This window comes from Wyeomyia smithii, chromosome 2 (assembly GCF_029784165.1).
Source record: "Wyeomyia smithii strain HCP4-BCI-WySm-NY-G18 chromosome 2, ASM2978416v1, whole genome shotgun sequence".
In the NCBI taxonomy this organism is placed as follows: Eukaryota; Metazoa; Arthropoda; class Insecta; order Diptera; family Culicidae; genus Wyeomyia; species Wyeomyia smithii.
In genome coordinates, this window is record NC_073695.1 from 159,392,811 (window position 1) to 159,406,419 (window position 13,609).

The 13,609-nt window shown below is 43.0% G+C and overlaps 1 long non-coding RNA gene across 1 annotated transcript; it reads right to left on the reverse strand.

Annotated features, from left to right (window-relative positions):
* Positions 1-10,677: 10,677 nt before the first annotated feature.
* On the reverse strand, positions 10,678-11,424 carry LOC129725141 (uncharacterized). Its single transcript, XR_008728022.1, has 2 exons — positions 11,353-11,424; positions 10,678-11,251 (listed from the first exon to the last, which is right to left on the reverse strand). It is a non-coding gene; the product is annotated as an uncharacterized LOC129725141 (long non-coding RNA).
* Between the last annotated feature and the right edge of the window lie 2,185 nt (positions 11,425-13,609).

A 13,609-nucleotide genomic window follows, 5' to 3' on the forward strand; every position in this document is an offset into this window, starting at 1 on the left:
AGATCTTCAAAATTTTGAGTATTGATTGCGACGTTTTGTCAGATCTTTACCTTACCTCCCGTATTTTTGGACGATCCCTATACGACATTGCTGCTTTAGGTAAGTTATATTTAAAATTGAAAAAAAAATTTTATGATTCGATTTTATACAATTTTATATATAATCGAATCATATATAATCCAGTCAATATATAATCGAGTCTGTATATAATCGAGTCCGACCTGTAGTAGTATCAGGTTATTTGCGGATGTTTTCCTGAAGTTGCCATTTTTCAATTCGAACTGTTGTCTAAGGTCAATTTATAGCTCCTTGCATCATTCTGGATCCGGTGATCCGGAACCGTAAGTCGCCATTTTGGATTTAAAAATGGCATTTGGAGACAATTTCTGGCCCCTGAGCGTCATTCTGGTTTGAGAAACACCCATATTGGGTGTTATTTGGTCATTTTCGGCTGTTCTCCAGAAACCGGATGTCACCATCTGAGAATTGAAAATGGTGTCTGTGGTCGATTCTAGCTCCTGTGTATCATTCTGGTTCCGAAGATACTCATTTTGTATGGAAATCGGCCATTTTTGGTTGTTTTTTAGAAGCCGGAAGTAGCCATCTTACAATTAATAATGGTGTCTGAGGTCAATTTTCAGCTTAATTCTCGTTCCAGAGATACTCATATTGGGTGGTATTTGGTCACTTTATGCTGTTTCCCGGACACCGGAAGTCGCCATCTTGGATTTCAAAACAATTTCGGCCCTCCGTGCGGTCAATCTGCTTAAAGAAACGCTCATATTGGTATTTGATCATTTTCGGCTGTTTTCCAGACACCGGAAGTTGCCATCTTACAATTCAAAATGTTGTCTGAGGTCGATTTGTGGCTTCAGTGCATCATAACAATCCCGGAAATACCCATATGGCGTCGTACACAAATTACGTAACGCTAAAAACCTAGATTTCAGACCCCCTCCCCCCTATGTAACGATAAGTAACGTTAGATATGACCCCCCCCCCCTAAGGTTACGTAACGTTGGTTAACCTGCCCCCCCCCTCCAAATTTGCAATTTTGAGCAAACATCTCAGTTACGTATCGGTCTCAACTACCCCCCCCTCCCCCCTATGTAACAATAAGTAACGCAGACTTATACCCCCTCCCCCCCCTTCATGCGTTACGTAATTTGTGTACGACGCCTATTGGCTGGTATTTGGTCATTTGCCGCTGCTTTTCAGAAACCGGAAGTCACCATCTTGGATTTTAGAATGGCATTAGGAGACAATTTTTGACCTCCTAGCGTCATTCTGGTTGAAATGGTCTGGTTCTGGTCTGAGGTCGAATTGTGGCTTCAGTGCATCATAACAATCCCGGAAATATCCATATTGGGTGGTATTCGGTCATTTTCGGCTGTTTTTCATACACCGGAAATCGCCATCTTACAATTCAAAATGTTGTCTGAGGTCGATTTGTGGCTTCAGTGCGTCATAACAATTCCGGAAATACCCATATTAGGTGGTATTTGGTCATTTGCCGCTGTTTTTCGAAAACCGGAAGTCGCCATCTTGGATTTCAAAATGGCATTTGGGAACAATTTCTGGCCTCCGTGCGTCAATCTGATTAAAGAAACGCTCATATTGAGTGGTATTTGATCATTTTCGGCTATTTTCCAGACACCGGAAGTTAGCATCTTACAATTCGAAGTGTTGTGGCTTCGATTTGTGGCTTCAGTGCATCATAACAATCCCGGAAATACCCATATTGGGTGGTATTTGGTCATTTGCCGCTGTTTTTCAGAAACCGGAAGTCGCCATCTTGGATTTCAGAATGGCATTGGGAGACAATTTTTGGCATCTGAGCGTCAATCTAGTTGAAGAAACATTTTTATTGGGTGGTATTTGGTCATTTTCGGCTGTTTTCCAGACACCGGAAGTCGCCATCTTACAATTCAAATTGTTGTTTGAGGTCGATTTGTAACTTCAATGTATCATAACAATCCCAGAAATAGCCATATTGGGTGGTATTTGGTCATTTGCCGCTGATTTTCAGAAACCGGAAGTCTCCATCTTGGATTTCACATTGGCATTAGGAGACAATTTTTGGCCTCTTAGCGTCAATCTGGTTGAAGAAACACTCATATAAAGTGTTATTTGGTCATTTTCGGCTCTTTTCCAGACACCGGAAGTCGCCATCTTACATTTCAAATTGTTGTTTGAGGTCGATTTGTGGCTTCAGTGCACCATAACAATTCCGGAAATACCCATGTTTGGTGGTATAAGGTCATTTGCCGCTATTTTTCAGAAACGGGAAGTCGCCATCTTGGATTTCGAAATGGTATTTGGAGACATGCCAGAAGAAAGGGTGTCGAAACATTATGGACATGTTTGCTACCCCTAAAAACAATCACCTGCCAAATTTGGTTCCATTTAGTTGGTTAGTTTGTAGCCGTAGCATTTATTAGTAACTTCGAAATCAACATAACTGCTGGCGCCAAGATGTAGGCTAGCTAATTCGGTACACTTGTCGCAATCCCATCGCATAATTTCTCTCTAAGTGTCAGCCGCTCACAATCCCGTTCAGACTCACTTAGCGCAATAGTCTCTAAAGAAACCTCGAAGAAAGGTTGGAAAGGGACAGATAGAGCCAATTTAAGATTCCAAAATGAAACAGCCAAAAGAATCGTAGATTTCCAAAGTAACCCGAAGAAGTTAGCGGGACATTACGTATTTCCTGTGAGTCGTACGGAATCACCTTCCCTCATCTGAGGACTTACATTGCTCGTTCATTTCGTCCTAGTCCGCCAAGCATTTCGGAAGTGTCGCGCGTGTGTCTGTTGTCCGCGTTTTTCCTTTAAGTTTCTAATAGTAAGTCATATAATGTGAACATAGTAGAGTTGTATTAAATTTCTTTATTTTAAAATTAGATAGAGTCGAATAACGTGTGCAAATAGTTTCGCCAATTCAATAAAGTGTGCGAGTAAATTCAGATAGGTAAATGTGCTCATTTCATAATGTCAATGACCCGCTCACGTGCTAATGACCCTTTGTACAATAGCCAGCCGGCTACTCACAATTTATTCGACAGCCAAGACGAACGAGAGGAAAGGGGCAGCGAAAGGCGCACCGCGCACTGGTTTTTTTCCCCATCGGACGAAATTCCCGACAACGCTACATCGTCGGAAGACACGCGGTATTCCCAAAATCCGCATCATCGTGTAACATCCTGTAGACCGGGGCCCTCCGGTGAGCTAGTGTCCGTTTCAGGTCGAGATATCTCCCTGTAAGCGGCACTAAGGAAGCGAGTTTATCCCCCGTCGGCGTTTGCCGACCGATCACACGCCCGTTGCCACATGTGATCGTCATCACCAGCAGCCAGCCGTAGCCAGCAAAGCAACTAACATCATCATCAGCAGCCAGCCGTAGCAGTATCCAGCGAAGCAACCAATAGCAGCAACAACAGCGACCGTCGCAGCAGTCTCGGTGAGTCGTATCGTTCTTTCTATCAAAGAGGCCTCCGTAAAGGACGCCCTATAGATGCTGTATTAAATTTCCCGACTTAAGTCGGCCGCGACCGGCATGCTACCGCCGTGTCCCAAAATATAAGGTGAGCAGATTTGACGTGCACGCAATATGATAGAACCACTGTTATGAACGCCACCTTACCGAATTAAACACCCGGGTGCAAGCATTTGCTTAAGCCGGTGACGTCACTGCAGATTATATATAATAATATAATAATATAAAGCACATGGGTCCACGAGCACAGTAGGGAGAAAAAGCACACGAACAATAGAAGATAGGCCTAGAGTTAAGAATACATATACCAATACAACACACATTAAAGCATGCTAGTAATATAAAATACAAACCTGTCCTTTTTGTCTCCAATAAATGGTTTGATTAGTTAAACAAATGATGTAATGTGTTTACTGGAAGGATTTAGTACGTTCTAATATGTTCACGTTATTCGTATTCGTGTAGTTCGGTTCGTTGTGTCTTCCGCATGGCGGAATTTGAATGCCGAGCAAAGCTCATTGTTCGAGATGTTTGCGCCGTCTAGCGGCAAATAGCGACTTTGCCTGTGATGATAACATCAAGGTATGGGTGATTCCTTACCGCAAGCTTTCTTCGCGTTTACGTAGGTGTTGAAGATTTGTGCTGGCTGATAAAAGGGTTTTCTACCCGCTTTTGGAGCATTAAATGTATAAGCCTATTTGGTCCGATCCTGATTCCTTTTCTTTATGGCAACTTTGACTGAACCTTAGGGGAGTCTCACCGGGCAAACATAGCGTGGCGTGCAGTCTCCTAACGGAGTGGCGCTCAAGCTGCACGCTGATTAGGGATCGACCAGGGCCGGCTACATATTGGCGCCCAACGTAAAATTTCAAGGCGGTATAAGGCAGATTATGTTGAAGTTATATTGAAGTTCTGATGAACTTATATAATGTTATATTGAAGCTAATGCACGTTTGTAATTTGGAATATTACATTTCGGCAATTCAAGGTATATAGTTGAAGCCAATGCTACATTTGGAAATTTAAAACTAATTTCAGATAACTACTGGGTATTTTTTCAATAATATAGGTAGAATAAAATAAAAGTAAGGTTGTTAGTTGTTATTGTCGTTATTTATTTCGTATTTTCGTATTGATGTGTATATTTATTTTTGGATAAAGGTGGTAAAGAAAAAGGTTAAAGTTAATTCCGTTGATACAGACGGCAAATTCGAATACTGAAGTTATTGTAGAGTACTGTTGCTGACGTGTGAAACGCTGCAAATCGGGAAATAATCCTACCTAGGAATTAGTTTTATTTATTATCATTTACATTTATTATTATCATTTAGTTAAATATATAAATTTAAAATGGCATCTAAATTTCCGCGTGCAGACCACTTAACCAATGAGGAAGTGGAATACGAGTTGATTATACGTGGTAGAGCTGATGAAGTAAACGCGGATGCGGATGCGAAAAACCGGTTATTGCGTAAACTATTTTCGGACGACTTGAGGGAAAATCGGGAGTATCAATCACGGTTCACCATTGATCAAGAATACGATCGGGTGTCTAGCATTGTCAATGATTTGAGAGGAAAGTTAGAGAGGGGTAAAGATACGGACCGGTGTATCTCGCGCCTCAAGCACTATGCACTGAGGGTAGCGCGGAGTTTGGCGGACGATCGCGACTCTGAAAAAAGGCGTAGGGAACTCGGGAGCGAAATACGGGAAGTGTTGAACAAATATAGTGTTAGAAAAGATGAGGACCGCTCAGGGAAAGTTGACGACAACCACAAGAAAGTAGAGGAGCAGAAAAATGACGAAGAAAAAGCGCAAAACGGAGCATCTGCTCAAGACCAAGCAGAATCTCAAGGCCAACAGGAAAGACCGACCGGGACAATTCCCAAGAATTCGCCGCAGAACCAAAAGGAGAAGACTACGAATTTTGAACTGCAACTTTTGAGGCATAGGCTAAAAATGTTAAACAACAGCTAGTTGAAGCAAGGTCGTCAGCGCGAGCGACAGAAAATAACAATGATAGACGTCGGGGTCGTCAGCGAAGTTGTACCTCTACGGAATCTGAAGATTCAGACAGTGATATTTCCTGGGTCAAAGGGGAAAATAGATTGGGGCACCATTTCAGAAGAACCGGAGAAAGGCAGTCACATCAGAGAAAAGGTACAGAAAGACAGTTTGAGCGCGAGGAGAACCGACCGTCAAACCGACGCAGCATGGACCGACGAAGTGATAACCAAGATCGCCAAAATGGCTATCAAAGGGACAGACAAGGACAGAGAACAACCCTTGGGAACGATCGGGAAGATCGGGATGAGTCAGATGAGTGCGGAATACATAACGAGCGGTGGAGTGGTAACCGAAATAATAGGAGAAATGAGCAAAACCACAGAGCCAGAAGAACGGATAACGATTCCGATTACAGTAGAACAGGGCAACATAGACAACGAGAGATCGAGGATCGAGAAATCCAGAATGCGGATAGAAGAATGGAAAAGTGGCATCTAACGTTCAATGGAGACTCGCGCCAAAGATCGTTGGAAGATTTTCTCCAAAAAATTCAACACTTGGCAAGAATGGATCGGATTCGTGAGGACACGCTGTTACAAAGGGTACACACGATACTGCGAGGAGAAGCCTATGACTGGTATTTGTGTTACGCAGACGAATTCATTGACTGGCAAGACTTCGAGCAGCGGATCCGTTACATGTACGGCAATCCAAATAAGGACCAGGGAAACCGTCAAAAAATTTACGAACGGAAGCAGAATCGCAACGAAACCTTCCTATCGTTTAAAATGGAAATTGAGCGGTTAAATAAATCGCTAACAACTCCGTTGGATAGTCAGAGGATTTTTGAGGTGATATGGGATAACATGCGTCCCCACTACCGCTCGAAGCTGGCGTGTAGAACAGTGAGAGACCTTCGGAAACTGGAGTACTACACATACCGAATAGATGCAAACGACCCATCACTGCGACAATCAAGGGAAGGACCAATCCGTCACACTAATGTCCACAATATCGAAGCCGAAAAGGAATCTGACGATTCATATTCCGAGACAGAAGAGCTGAACGCGTTAGACAAACGGTTCAACAGAAACCGGCAAAGTATGCCACCAGGGCAACCCAAACCACGAAGTCAACAACCGATTACGGAGACACCTCCGAACGAGGATCGACAAGGTCCAATGTGTTGGAATTGTCAGAAGCGTGGACACATTTGGCGAAATTGCAGAGAGGAGAAGCGGATGTTTTGTTACCTTTGCGGTACTCCGAACAAAACAACATGGACATGTGAGAACCATCAGAGAGGAAACCGACGTACAACTGAAAATCTGTCGGGAAACTACCACGGGAATGCAATCTAGGGAACAGGAGCATTCCGTCGGCGGGAAAAGTTCCCAATTCTAGTCCGTATGAGGACCCGTTTAAGCAGGTGTGTGAGGTAAAAATCCACACGGCAAGTTGTCCACACGTCAGGGTAAAAATATTTGATATAGAGCACGACGCTCTACTGGATTCGGGAGCGAGCGTATGCGTAACGAGCATTACGGATATTGCGGAGAAACATGGACTTAAATTGCAGCATAGTCCACTGAAAATTGTAACGGCTGACAAAACGATACACGAGAGCTTGGGCTATGTACAGCTACCGATGGAGTTTCGCGGAATTACAAGAGTGATACCAACGCTAGTAGTACCGCAAATTTGTCGTGAACTGATTCTGGGATATAATTTTTGGAAGTCTTTCGGAATTGAGCCAATGATGCGAAACACAGGTGGGTTTGAACCTGTCACGACGATAGGATGGGAGGCCAAGGAGAGGCCGACAGAAATCATTGAGTTCACGTTATTACCGATCGAAACACTGCCAGCGCTGAAAAACGTCGAACCAGACACAACGTTAGACATACCAGCATTAGAGCTACCTGAGCCGTCTAAAACAACCCCAGAGACTATTGAAACGGAGCACGAGTTAACGCGGAAAGAGCGGAATGATTTGGTCGAAGCAATAAAATGTTTTCCTTGTACGACAGAAAACCACTTAGGCAGAACATCGCTGATACAACACGAGATAGTACTGAGTGAGGAAGCGAGACCAAGAAGACAACCATGGTACCGGTGCTCACCGGCCATTCAAGCGGAAATGGAAGCGGAGATTGAACGATACAAAAAAATGGACGCTATCGAGGAGTGTTCGAGCGAGTGGGCTAGCGCTCTAGTCCCAGTTCGGAAAGCGAACGGTAAGCTACGAGTTTGCTTAGATTCTCGCAAGATAAACGCCTGGACGAAAAAAGATTCCTACCCAATGCGGAATATGGGGGAAATCTTTCATCGGTTGGGAAAGGCAAAATACTATTCGGTAGTGGACTTGAAAGACGCCTACTTTCAGATTCCTCTCAAAGAGGAGTCGCGAGACTACACGGCGTTTAGAACACCAAAAGGTTTGTTCCGGTTCAAGGTTTGCCCATTCGGATTGACAAACGCACCGTTTACGATGTGCCGATTGATGGACCGCGTGATCGGGTTCGATCTCGAACCGAATGTTTTCGTTTACCTGGATGACATAGTCATTGCGACGAAAACGTTTGGCGAGCACGTGCGCCTGCTTAAATTGGTTGCAGAAAGATTGTCAAAGGCCAACTTGACTATTTCATTAGACAAGAGTCGGTTCTGTAGGAAACAAGTGATGTACCTGGGGTACCTGTTGACTGAAAATGGTGTATCGATCGACAACTCACGGATCTCGCCAATCCTAGATTACGTTCGACCAAAATGTGTGAAGGATGTACGGCGGTTACTTGGCCTAGCGGGGTTCTATCAGCGGTTTATTCGTGATTACAGCCGCATTGTCGCACCAATATCAGACCTGTTAAAAAAGGCGAAAGCTAAAAAGTTTGTGTGGACGGAAGCGCGGAAACTTCGTTTGGAGAGCTTAAGGCCGCGCTGATATCCGCTCCGATTCTGGGGAATCCAGATTTCAGTCACCCATTCACCATTGAATCTGATGCTTCGGATAATGCAGTAGGTGCCGCACTGACACAGCAAATTGAAGGACAGACGAGAATCATCGCGTACTTCAGCAAAAAGCTAAGCAGCACGCAGAAAAAATATGCAAGCGTGGAGAAAGAGTGCTTGGGGGTTCTTTTGGCCATCGAACACTTTCGACATTTTGTCGAAGGCTCTCGGTTCAGAGTTATAACTGACGCTCGTAGTCTGCTATGGCTGTTTACGATCGGCGTAGAATCGGGTAACTCAAAACTATTGAGATGGGCACTCAAGATACAGTCGTATGACATTGAGTTAGAGTATAGAAAAGGTAAAAACAACATACTCGCTGATTGTTTGTCTAGGTCAGTAGAAACGATTTTCACCGTGAACGTGGACTTGGAGCATCAAGAGTTAATAGAGAAGATTTTGAAGGACAAAGCAAATTATCCGGATTTTCGCATCGTGGAAGGACAAATACTGAAATACGTGAAGGGAGGCGATAAGGTTGAAGATAAGAGATTTCAGTGGAAAAGATACCCACCGAAAACTGAACGCCTTGAAATCATCAGTAGGATCCATGAGCAGGCACACCTTGGCTACGAAAAAACTTTAGCCGCCGTGAAGGAACGGTATTACTGGCCGCGAATGAACGGGGAGGTGAGAAAGAAGTGCCAGACTTGTCTACAGTGTCAGACTAGCAAGGCCACCAACCAAAACACGACCCCACCGATGGCCGAACAGAAAAAGATTGCCCAGTACCCGTGGCAATTCTTAGCGATGGACTACGTTGGCCCGCTTCCTGCCTCAGGGAAAGGGCGTAGCACATGCCTTCTGGTTGTGACGGACTTGTTCAGCAAATTTGTGCTAGTGCAGCCATTCCGGCAAGCAACCGCTGAAACACTGGTTCAGTTTGTGGAAAACACAATTTTCCTGCTTTTTGGTGTCCCAGAAGTGATCCTTTCAGATAATGGAACTCAATTCACGTCGGGAATTTTTCAAGGTCTGTTGGCAAAGTACAACGTAACACACTGGCGCACCCCGAACTATCATCCGCAGGTGAATGACACCGAGCGAGTCAACCGCGTAATAACGACAGCAATACGAGCATCCATTCGTAAGGACCATAAAGAATGGGCAAATAATTTACAACAAATTGCTAATGCCATCCGCAACTCAGTTCACGGAGCTACTAAATATTCTCCGTACTTTGTAGTGCTCGGACGAAACATGGTGTCTGACGGTAGAGAATACCGGCACCTAAGGGATTCCACACCGGTCGGTAGTAATCATCCTAATGCGGTTGAGAGAGAAAAGCTTCTTGAAGATGTCCGTGAAAATTTAAAAGCTGCGTATAAAAAACATTCGTCCCACTATAATCTTCGGTCGAATGCAAACTGTCCAACTTACTCCGTAGGAGAAAAGGTCCTAAAGAAAAATACAGAACAATCGGATAAAGGCAAGGGTTTCAGTGCAAAGCTTGCACCAAAATACGTCCCAGCAGTGGTTAAAAGAGTGGTCGGAAGCCACTGTTATGATCTTGAGGATCTGAAGGGTAAAAGAATTGGAACTTTTCACTGCAGGTATTTGAAGAAACTCGCTTTGTAGGCACCGGAAAATTAAACGAATTTTTTTTCAGCTATGAACCAATCAGTTCACCTGTTTGGGACAATGCACCATGGTGCTTTCGCTCTGGTTGCAAGAAATATTATTTCGCTGTTTGTGAAGTTAGCACAGAAATTTTTCAGCTATGAACCTCTCAGTTTACCTGTTTGGGACAATGCACCATGATGCTTTCGCTCTGGTTGCTAGAAACATTATACCACCATTCGTGAAGTTAGCACTGTCTTTTAGACAGTGCGCCCCCACAATAACATGTATCTACTGGAGGCATCCTTGGGACATTGACTCGTTCAGGCCCAAGAAGAACTTAAATGTGTTGGATATAATCAATATTGATTTTCTTGAACAAGAAAGGTATAGCAAGTCTACCTGGCGTTTCAAGGTGAAATGGCATATGCAATCTCCTTGTTTGATGCATTGTAGTACAAGAGTTCGTACCTCTGACCTCTAAACTAACTGACGAGACTTTGGGGAAAGGAGGAAGGGGGATGTTGCCTGTGCAGGATCACCCCAATGTAAATTGTAAAAATATATAAAAAAAAATTATCGGATAAGTAATGTTAGTTGTAGTTCACAATGTTTCTTATCCTATGTTAGTACTTAAAATTATCGTATATTTGATCAAAGTATATTGTATATTATTCTATTTATTAATAGTAATTTATTTGTTTTTATATATATGTTAATTTGTTAGTTACTTATATTAATGTTAATTTATTTTTCTATTTACTTAAATTGATGTTAATTTATTTTGCTATTTATTTATATTCATGTTAAATTATTTAGTTTCGTTATTTGGAGGTTTGGTTTTTGGGTTAAACTTAGAAATAAAAATATGGCAATTTTCGTTCCACCGGCCAATTTTGATGTCGGGGTAAAATCTGTATCCTTGGGTTTAGCCGTCAATCCGATTGTTCCTGAAAGTAAAGAAAAAAAAAAACACAATCAGAAATTGTTCACACCAACCTGTTTCACCAGAAGTCAACTTTCCTCCGTCAAATTCCAAACGAATGAGGGATAGTTGGCAGATCCATCCACTAGCCGTGAGATAATGCAGATGCAGCTACTGCTCGTCCAGTTTATCCATCCGGTCGTATCAGCAACGTAAACATTGTTTACGTTTTGCAGTCGACATAAATTCAGTCTGAAAATAGAAAATAATAATCAGAATATATTCAGTAACTTACCTGGTATATTGTGGCCAGTAATTTTGCGAAATGTAGAGCCAAATTAATGAATATTTACCTGATTAAATTCCGATCCGCTGCAGTGCCTGTTAGCACACCACACATTACAGTATTCAATCTAGAATTATTTTGACGTTTCTCTTGATTCGTGTTGGTAGTTAGTTGTATGCGTGAGACGAGTGGAGCTTTAATAGGGGTTTTCACATTTTAATTTTTAATTGTATTTCATGTTGCTGATGTGGTTCGGTGTGGAAATATAACAAATAATTGCGTCGAGGGATTTGGAGATATATTTGTTGATCAAGATTATTTGATGTATGTTTATACCAGATCAACTCGATGCAGGGTTTGAGAGAAAATTATGCAGGATTCGCCTAAGCCGAAATATCGGCGTTAGAATCGCTGTAGTTTCAAGATGTATGTACGGGTTGTCAGAAAGAGAATTTTCCAGGGAGAAGCCTTGGAGTCTCATGATAGGCAAACCAGTTGGCGAATTCGGGAGTAGGGATACTTTTCCAACGTTAGGATTGGAGTAATCCTGAAGTCCAATGAGCCGTATTTAGGTATGGATTATTGTAGTGTTTTATGTCTTTGTGAGTCGTAAGAAACACATTGGGATTATGGAGAATTTTATGGTCGGTATAATCGACTTTTTTTGAATTTAGTTTGAAGTCTCAACAGCAATAACTTAAATACCAACATGGTCGACAGAAATGTTTAAAAATGTTCAGTATTTTCGATTTTGTTGGTGAACCAAGGATTAGCTTTAGTATTATTGTATATTGTTTACCCTATGTAGTTTTTTTTTCGTGGAGAAATTGTTTTCGTATGGGAATAAAAAGGTCCCTTACGAAAATTTGGTTGTTATCCAACAACCAAATTTTCGTAAAACAAGTGTGGTGTTATGTAGCCGTAGCATTTATTAGTAACTTCGAAATCAACATAACTGCTGGCGCCAAGATGTAGGCTAGCTAATTCGGTACACTTGTCGCAATCCCATCGCATAATTTCTCTCTAAGTGTCAGCCGCTCACAATCCCGTTCAGACTCACTTAGCGCAATAGTCTCTAAAGAAACCTCGAAGAAAGGTTGGAAAGGGACAGATAGAGCCAATTTAAGATTCCAAAATGAAACAGCCAAAAGAATCGTAGATTTCCGAAGTAACCCGAAGAAATTGGCGGGACATTACGTATTTCCTGTAAGTCGTACGGAATCACCTTCCCTCATCTGAGGACTTACATTGCTCGTTCGTTTCGTCCTAGTCCGCCAAGCATTTCGGAAGTGTCGCGCGTGTGTCTGTTGTCCGCGTTTTTCCTTTAAGTTTCTAATAGTAAGTCATATAATGTGAACATAGTAGAGTTGTATTAAATTTCTTTATTTTAAAATTAGATAGAGTCGAATAACGTGTGCAAATAGTTTCGCCAATTCAATAAAGTGTGCGAGTAAATTCAGATAGGTAAATGTGCTCATTTCATAATGTCAATGACCCGCTCACGTGCTAATGACCCTTTGTACAATAGCCAGCCGGCTACTCACAATTTATTCGACAGCCAAGACGAACGAGAGGAAAGGGGCAGCGAAAGGCGCACCGCGCACTGGTTTTTTCCCCATCGGACGAAATTCCCGACAACGCTACATCGTCGGAAGACACGCGGTATTCCCAAAATCCGCATCATCGTGTAACATCCTGTAGACCGGGGCCCTCCGGTGAGCTAGTGTCCGTTTCAGGTCGAGATATCTCCCTGTAAGCGGCACTAAGGAAGCGAGTTTATCCCCCGTCGGCGTTTGCCGACCGATCGCACGCCCGTTGCCACATGTGATCGTCATCACCAGCAGCCAGCCGTAGCCAGCAAAGCAACTAACATCATCATCAGCAGCCAGCCGTAGCAGTATCCAGCGAAGCAACCAATAGCAGCAACAACAGCGACCGTCGCAGCAGTCTCGGTGAGTCGTATCGTTCTTTCTATCAAAGAGGCCTCCGTAAAGGACGCCCTATAGATGCTGTATTCAATTTCCCGACTTAAGTCGGCCGCGACCGGCATGCTACCGCCGTGTCCCAAAATATAAGGTGAGCAGATTTGACGTGCACGCAATATGATAGAACCACTGTTATGAACGCCACCTTACCGAATTAAACACCCGGGTGTAAGCATTTGCTTAAGCCGGTGACGTCACTGCAGATTCATTATAAAGCAGCTGATTGAAATATAAAGCACATGGGTCCACGAGCACAGTAGGGAGAAAAAGCACACGAACAATAGAAGATAGGCCTAGAGTTAAGAATACATATACCAATACAACACACATTAAAGCATG